General features: G+C 39.8%; 1 pseudogene; it reads left to right on the forward strand.

The window, feature by feature from the left end:
• Positions 1-4,979: 4,979 nt before the first annotated feature.
• On the forward strand, positions 4,980-5,765 carry LOC147016057 (cofilin-2 pseudogene; annotated as a pseudogene).
• Positions 5,766-8,752: the final 2,987 nt, after the last annotated feature.

Raw genomic sequence — 8,752 nt, forward strand, 5'->3', positions numbered from 1 at the left:
GCCGAAGTCGAGAGGACCTTGTTCAGCCAGAACAACGTCCTTCAATACTTCCTAACTTCCAACAATGGGCACATTCACATTTGTTGTTTTCTTCCAAACTCCTCCGAGGTGGTTCAACGGATCGCTTTTTAAACTCGGCATTGATGATTCATGACATCGAAGCGCAAAAACGAATGGAGCCTTTAAAAAAAAAAGTTCCATCAACCTGGTGAGAATTATCAAATAAACTCAAAATGTAATCGATGTTTGTTTGTCAATCACAAATCAAAAAATCCTCCTCGTGTTGAATTAACGGTTAAGGAGGCTGGATTTTTAAGAACTTAAGGTCTTGAGTTCAAGTACCTGTCATGCTGTTGAGATAACAACAGGAGGGTTGACTCAGCCGTTCATCCTTCTGAGGTCGGCAAAGTGAGTACCATCGTGCTGGTAACAGGGGCACTGCATTTGCAGCACAGATGCTCTTTCAGTGATGATGCAACCAGCAGCCACAGTCTGCATTCCAAACAACAACGACTGAATCGTTGAGAAGAGAAACATCAGTCTTTTCGTCATTATTTCATAAACCTCTTCATGAAATTTCATCTTCATCATTGTTTAATTCAATCCCTTAATGTAATGAATACCCTCTTTCTTTGAAGATGGGGAAAGAGGAAGGGCAGGACAGTGGGGAACACAGACATAAGGAGATCTGTGGAAGAGAGAGGGATGGGGCGGGGGGAATACGGGGTAAACAGGATGGACATTACAGGGACTTTCAGGAAGGAAAGCAGGGAAATTGACGGAGGTAGGATTGGGCTGGATTAACGGGGGTAGAAAAGTTCGAGGATTTGGATGGGGAACGATAAGACGTGGGACTGAACAACTGTATGGAAGGCCAGATGGGAAGAATGGAATTGAACAGAGTGAGGGAGTGTATTCCAAAAGCGAGAAAAATGAGGAATGAAAGAGTGAAGGTGAGCAGTGATTCGTGTTTGAGTAATGTTACCAGAAGAGGGTTGTTGGCGGACCTTGAGCGCCCTCGGAAATATGGTGGGGACATATCGCAGGCAGAGCAAGGGGGGCGAGACCTTCGAGCTTTGTTCCAGTTACCCGGTTTGAGTTCCTTGGGTTGTTTCCAATCCACCGCAACTGGCAGTCTACACCCCCATGCAAATTTTTCATCTTTTGTTGCCTTGGAGCCTGGAATTAAAATGACATTGTGTTTGAAATGATGGAGGTGAAATGACATTGTTGTTGAAATGATAAAGGTGAAAGGACATTATTGTTGAAATGATACAGGTGAAATGACATTATTGTTGAAATGATACAGGTGAAAAGAAATTGTTGTTGAAATGATACAGGTGAAAAGAAATTGTTGTTGAAATGATACAGGTGAAATGACATTGTTGTTGAAATGATAAAGGTGAAAGGACATTATTGTTGAAATGATACAGGTGAAATGACATTATTGTTGAAATGATACAGGTGAAAAGAAATTGTTGTTGAAATGATACAGGTGAAAAGAAATTGTTGTTGAAATGATGCTGGTGAAATGACATTGTTGTTGAAATGATAAAGGTGAAAGGACATTATTGTTGAAATGATACAGGTGAAATGACATTGTTGTTGAAATGATACAGGTGAAATAGTATTGTTGTTGAAATTATACAGGTGAAATGACATTGTTGTTGAAATGATTCAGGTGAAATGACATTGTTGTTGAAATGATAAAGGTGAAAGGACATTATTGTTGAAATGATACAGGTGAAATGACATTGTTGTTGAAATGATGCAGGTGAAATGACATTGTTGTTGAAATGATGCAGGTGAAATGACATTGTTGTTGAAATGACACAGGTGAAATGACATTATTGTTGAAACGATGCAGGTGAAATGACGTTGTTATTGAAATGATACAGGTGAAATGACATTATTGGTGAAACGATGCAGGTGAAATGACGTTGTTGTTGAAATGATACAGGTGAAATGACATTGTTGTTGAAATGATGCAGGTGAAATGACATTGTTGTTGAAATGATACAGGTGAAATGACATTATTGGTGAAACGATGCAGGTGAAATGACGTTGTTGTTGAAATGATACAGGTGAAATGACATTGTTGTTGAAATGATGCAGGTGAAATGACATTGTTGTTGAAATGATACAGGTGAAATGACATTGTTGTTGAAATGATAAAGGTGAAAGGACATTATTGTTGAAATGATACAGGTGAAATGACATTGTTGTTGAAATGATGCAGGTGAAATGACATTGTTGTTGAAATGATGCAGGTGAAATGACATTGTTGTTGAAATGATAAAGGTGAAATGACATTGTTGTTGAAATGATAAAGGTGAAATGACATTGTTGTTGAAATGATGCAGGTGAAATGACATTGTTGTTGAAATGATACAGGTGAAATGACATTGTTGTTGAAATGATGCAGGTGAAATGACATTGTTGTTGAAATGATACAGGTGAAATGACATTATTGGTGAAACGATGCAGGTGAAATGACGTTGTTGTTGAAATGATACAGGTGAAATGACATTGTTGTTGAAATGATGCAGGTGAAATGACATTGTTGTTGAAATGATACAGGTGAAATGACATTGTTGTTGAAATGATAAAGGTGAAAGGACATTATTGTTGAAATGATACAGGTGAAATGACATTGTTGTTGAAATGATGCAGGTGAAATGACATTGTTGTTGAAATGATGCAGGTGAAATGACATTGTTGTTGAAATGATAAAGGTGAAATGACATTGTTGTTGAAATGATAAAGGTGAAATGACATTATTGGTGAAACGATGCAGGTGAAATGACGTTGTTGTTGAAATGATACAGGTGAAATGACATTGTTGTTTGAATGATACAGGTGAAATGACATTGTTGTTTGAATGATACAGGTGAAATGGCATTGTTGTTGAAATGATGGAGGTTAAAGTGTGATGTCATTGTTGACGATTTTGCATTCAAGAAAAGTCGCAGTGTTTGTGTGTGTGTGTGTGTGTGTGTGTGTGTGTGTGTGTGTGTGTGTGTGTGTGTGTATGTGTGTGTGTGTGTGTGTGTGTGTATGTGTGTGTTTGTGTGTTAGCCTCATTTCTGACCCATCAGGAAGATCGTGGTAAAACACTAATGTGTAAATTTTGATGAAATGTAACCCCATGTGACAAGTTTGTGAACATCAATAATCATATATTCCATTACAAATCAACGTTCAGGTCTCTGTCATGTTTTGTCTTAATTTTAATTTATTTTAATTTTCTATTTTAAGACGTTGCGTTTTTGACCATATTTGAAAAAATGGCTCTTGTTGTTTTGGTTGCCGACTCGTTCCGCGATGCATTCTCTCCTTCAAATGTGCATTGGGTTTCATGCAGCGAATCTTCCAGAAGATGTCAAATGGATTGATCCTGCCCTTGGGTCCTCCACCATGTGAGAGGATAAGCTGCTGCAGGAACACCGCATCACCATTGAACTTGTAAAGCAAAAAAGCCCCAAAAAAATCTGGTCGCAGAGAAATCCGGATGGGAACTGAAGTGGACCTTCGATGCCATGAACGACATGGACACCCGATTACACCTTTGGCCCTGTCGATCATCACTTCACGACTCACCTGGTGTCTTCATTCCCATGGCCTTTCTGTGAGAGATCTGGACACAGGGACGATGTAGTTGTCCAATGTAAGGATTCCCCTATCAAACGGCAGGTTTGTTGAAACTCATCATCGGCTCTCCCGGGACAATCACTCATACGGCCAGAAGTCCAAGGCCTCCTCAGGAGTGCAACACTGACCTCAGTTGATATTAGTGATCCGGTCTACCTTCATGCTGATCACAACAAATCTCAGGTCCAGCAACACCACTTGGTAACCGCTGTCAATGACAGTTGGTGTGATATTCACAAGTTCATCAGTTCCTTGCCATACAGCACAACTTATGGAATCAAAAGATCTGAGTGCTTCAAGGTCTCTTCCTTCTGCACTGCCCCTGCAGTTTGCTCTACTTCTGTCCTTCTTCCCACCGGTGATCGCTGATCACTTCGTCACATGGTGATCGTTCCCCACCAACCAAGTTCGTTCCTATCAACACTAACATGCTGACTGAGCTGTTGAAATGATACAAAACATACCGAGTGAGATGAGCTGTTGAAAGATGTTGAGATGACGAGACCCCCTCCCCCCCCTCAGTTCATCCCAACGATTGGCTTAAGGACAAATCCCTGAGCTTTCTTTTGCTGTCGAGATGCCAATACCTCCTCCAGAGCCACGGCCTTCCTCACCTCGTGACACTCCGGCACGAGCCACTGATCCCGTAGCAATGGCTTTCACAACACCTATCCAGCTATATGATAGTTCCACTTTCTCTATTTCCTCGGTACCCACTGTGAGGCACACAACTCGACAGAGATGCCTTTTGAAACATCGAACAGATTTCATACTTCAGGAATGATGCTAATAATATTGGGGCAGAATAAACCCCAGTAGTTGGAGGGAAGCCCCTGTGCTAATCCTGTAATAACACCGGTTATCAAACATCTCTTGCACCAACAATGCATTTTCCACACGGATAGTTGATATTTATTCTCATATTGCAATGTCATCCACGATGGTGAACTACGTTTGTGTGACCAAAAGTTCGGCTCTGCATGCATACGGTTTGTTGATTCCCATGTTTGTGTAGATTGTCTTCAGACAGACGAGTGAGGACATGAGGTTCCTCCGAAGGTTGATGATGGTGTATTCTTTGCAGCCCTGAATTTGCCAAAGGTCTCATTTTGGCCTGAGGGAGCTGTTTGCATTCTCTCGTCAAAGCTATCTTTCTTCATCCCTTTGTGACATGTTTAAGTGAAGCAAGAAGAAATGTTTTGCAAAAAGGGAGAGGAAAAAAATGAAGTCACCCCATTATACATTCATGGAGCTGGGTGGGAGGTCTTCCGGCACTGGGATAAATACTCCTCGTCGTTTTATCACCGTTAGTGTTGTGATTCGTTTTATTGTGTCGTCCCTCTCCACTTGAGGGTCCCTTGAACCGGTGCTGACACGGTGCGTGGAACTCTTCAGGTTTCCTCCGTCAGCGTGAATCCTTTTGTCATCCCTTGCCAGGACCTCTGCAGACTTCTTCCTTCTATCCTTCTTACCTTTATCCAAGACTCGAGCCAAAACTCCTCCAACATGACCTCTGGTGTGATCATTCAAGATTCTGTGATGGAAGTCTTCAATGAAATGAAGGCTTACAAGACAGCAACTCAGGATGATGTAAAGAAACACAAAAAAGCGGTTTTCCTTTGCTTCAATGATGACCGCTCAGAAATTCAACTGGAGGAGAATAAGCAGATCCTGGTGGGTGATATTAGAAACTCTGTGGATGATCCTTTCCTGATGTTCATGGACATGCTCCCTCCCAATGACTGCCGCTACTCCCTTTACCTTTGCCTCTTTTGAGACCAAGGAGACAAAGAAAGAAGAATTAGTGTTCGTTTCCTGGTGTCCAGATTCGACATCAGCACAGTTGAAAATGTTGCACTCTGGTGCACTGAATTCCATCAAGAAGATGTTCCCTGGTATCCAACATGAGTGGCACATGAACTTCTTTGAAGATGGAATGGATCGTAAGGGATTTGCTGAAATGCTTGGGGATTCAGTAATTGCTTTGGAAGGTAAACCAATATGAGAGATGGTTCAGTTGTCTTTGTGTGACTTCACACTGATTCTACTTTGTTTCTCCACCTCCCCTCTGCCCCCCCCCATCAAAAATAAATAAATAAATGAATATCCATCATGTACAATGCGTCAGCTTCTTTCCCCCACCCTCGGGTCGCACTGAATAAAAAAAGAGGATTTTTCGCTCGTCCAACGCCGAAGTCGAGAGGACCTTGTTCAGCCAGAACAACGTCCTTCAATACTTCCTAACTTCCAGCAATGGGCCCTTTGACATTTGTTGTTTTCTTCCAAACTCCTCCGAGGTGGTTCAACGGATCGCTTTTTAAACTTGGCATTGATGATTCATGACATCGAAGCGAAAAAACGAATGGAGCCTTTAAAAAAAAAATGTTCCATCAACCTGGTGAGAATTATCAAATTAACTCAAAATGTAATCGATGTTTGTTTGTCAATCACAAATCAAAAAATCCTCCTCGTGTTGAATTAACGGTTAAGGAGTCTGGATTTTTAAGAACTTATGGTCTTGAGTTCAAGTACCTGTCATGCTGTTGAGACAACAACAGGAGGGTTGACTCAGCCGTTCATCCTTCTGAGGTCGGCAAAGTGATTACCATCGTACTAGTAACAGGGGCACTGCACTTGCAGCACAGCTGCTCTTTCAGAGATGATGCAACCAGCAGCCACAGTCTGCATTCCAAACAACAACGTCTGAATAGTTGAGAAGAGAAACATCATTGTCGTTTCGTCATTGTTTCATAAACCTCTTAATTAAATTTCATCCTCATCATTGTTTAATTCAATCCCTTAATGTAATAAATGCCATTTTTCTTTGAAGATGGATAAAGAGGAAGGGCAGGACAGTGGGGAACACAGACATTAGGAGATCTGTGGAATGGAGAGGGATGGGGGGGGGGAATACGGGGTAAACAAGACGGACATTACAGGGACTTTCAGGAAGGAAAGCAGGGAAATTGAAGGAGGTGGGATTGGGGTGGATTAACGGGGGAAGAAAAGATCGAGGATTTGGATGGGGGACGACAAGAGGTGGGACTGAACAAATTTATTGAAGGCCTGATGGGAAGAATGGAATTGAACAGAGTGAGGGAGTGTATTCCAAAAGCGGGAAAAATGAGGAATGAAAGAGTGAAGGTGAGCAGTGATTCGTGATTTTGGTAGTTTTACCAGAAGAGGGTTGTTGGCGGACCTTGAGCGCCATGCAGAAATATGGTGGGGACATATCGCAGAGAGATCAAGCGGGGCGAGACCTTCGAGGTTCGTTCCAGTTACCCGGTTTGAGTTCCGTTGGTTGTTTCCAATCCACCGCAATTGTCAGTCGACACCACCTTTCCAAATTTTCATCTTTTGTTGCCTTCGATCCTGGAATTAAAATGAAATTGTGGTTGAAATGATGGAGGTGAAATGGCGTTGTTGTTGAAATGATTCAGGTGAAATGACATTGTTGTTCAAATCATACAGGTGAAATGACATTGTCGTTAAAAGGATACAGGTGAAATGACATTGTTGTTGAAATGATACAGGTGAAATGACATTATTGTCGAAATGATGCAGGTGAAATAATATTATTGTCGAAATGATGCAGGTGAAATGACATTATTGTCGAAATGATGCAGGTGAAATGACATTATTGTCGAAATGATGCAGGTGAAATGACATTATTGTCGAAATGATACAGGTGAAATGACATTATTGTCGAAATGATGCAGGTGAAATGACATTATTGTCGAAATGATGCAGGTGCAATGACATTATTGTCGAAATGATGCAGGTGAAATGACATTATTGTTGAAATAATACAGGTGAAATGACATTGCTGTTGAAATGATACAGGTGAAATGACATTGTTGTTGAAATGATAAAGGTGAAATGACATTATTGTTGAAATGATACAGGTGAAATGACATTGCTGTTGAAATGATACAGGTGAAATGACATTGTTGTTGAAATGATAAAGGTGAAATGACATTATTGTTGAAATGATACAGGTGAAATGACATTGTTGTTGAAATGATACAGGTGAAATGACATTGTTGTTGAAATGATGCAGGTGAAATGACATTATTGGTGAAATGATACAGGTGAAATGACATTGTTGTTGAAATGATACAGGTGAAATGACATTATTGGTGAAATGATCAAGGTGAAATGACATTGTTGTTGAAATGATACAGGTGAAATGACATTATTGTTTTGATGATACAGGTGAAATGACATTATTGTTGAAATGATACAGGTGAAATGACATTATTGTTGAAATGATACAGGTGAAATGACATTATTATTGAAATGATACAAGTGAAATGACATTATTGTTGAAATGATACAGGTGAAATGACGTTGTTGTTGAAATGATACAAGTGAAATGACATTGTTGTTGAAATGATACAAGTGGAATGACATTATTATTGAAATGATACAGGTGAAATGACATTATTGTTGAAATGATACAGGTGAAATGACATTATTGTTGAAATGATACAAGTGAAATGACATTGTTGTTGAAATGATTCAGGTGAAATGACATTACTGTTGAAATGATGCAGGTGAAATGACATTATTGTCGAAATGATGCAGGTGAAATGACATTATTGTCGAAATGATGCAGGTGAAATGACATTATTGTTGAAATGATACAGGTGAAATGACATTGCTGTTGAAATGATACAGGTGAAATGACATTGTTGTTGAAATGATAAAAGTGAAATGACATTATTGTTGAAATGATACAGGTGAAATGACATTGCTGTTGAAATGATGCAGGTGAAATGACATTATTGTTGAAATGATGCAGGTGAAATGACATTATTGTTGAAATGATGCAGGTGAAATGACATTATTGGTGAAATGATACAGGTGAAATGACATTGTTGTTGAAATGATTCAGGTGAAATGACATTGTTGTTGAAATGATTCAGGTGAAATGACATGATTGTTGAAATGATACAGGTGAAATGACATTATTGTTGAAATGATACAGGTGAAATGACATTGTTGTTGAAATGATACAGGTGAAATGACATTGTTGTTGAAATGATACAGGTGAAATGACATTGTTGTTTGAATGATACAGGTGAAATGACATTATTGT

This window comes from Eptatretus burgeri, chromosome 12, assembly GCF_056783735.1.
Source record: "Eptatretus burgeri isolate ZD-2024b chromosome 12, Ebu_testis_v1, whole genome shotgun sequence".
Lineage (NCBI taxonomy): Eukaryota > Metazoa > Chordata > Myxini > Myxiniformes > Myxinidae > Eptatretus > Eptatretus burgeri.